The sequence below is a fragment of the Egretta garzetta genome, unplaced genomic scaffold (assembly GCF_000687185.1).
Source record: "Egretta garzetta isolate BGI_Z169 unplaced genomic scaffold, ASM68718v1 scaffold207, whole genome shotgun sequence".
In the NCBI taxonomy this organism is placed as follows: domain Eukaryota; kingdom Metazoa; phylum Chordata; class Aves; order Pelecaniformes; family Ardeidae; genus Egretta; species Egretta garzetta.
This window is the reverse complement of record NW_009260185.1, coordinates 2,423,286-2,423,863: the sequence shown is the minus strand read 5'-3', so window position 1 is coordinate 2,423,863 and position 578 is coordinate 2,423,286.

Here is a 578-nt window from a genome sequence, read left to right as displayed (position 1 = left end):
GGACGATGCCCCAACCGGTCCCCTCCACAAGCGGCCAGACCTGCTCGGGTCCAGAACTGACAGCCAACCCCCCCAGATTTCTGGTGGGTGCTGAGGGACAGGCTCAGGATGGCTTTCCTAGGTGCCCAAAGGCGGGTGTCACATCCCTCCCTGCGCGCCCCTGCGGCTCCCGCTGCCCCGGGCAGGTCAGCACTGCCGGGGAAATGCAGCATCCGCAACTCTGCTGCTCTGCCTTGATAGTCCAATTCCAGCTCCAGACATGACTCCAGGAAAAAGAAAGTGGCCACAGGCAAGCACTAATGATGACTGCCAATATAATGACACATATAATACAGTCAGCTCCATTGCAAATGTAATTGCAATCATAATGCAATCAATACCGATGGAAACACCATATTTATACAGGGCCTTTCATCACTCACATGTAATGCAGTCAGTGCCAGTGCAAATATGCCAGCATCTGAAATAAAATATTTGCCATACAGCTCATGTACGTGCAGACCAAACACTGCATTTGGGAGAACCCGGTGATGTTGAAGGCTTTGGGAGGTTTCTGGGCATCCTACAAACTAATTTAA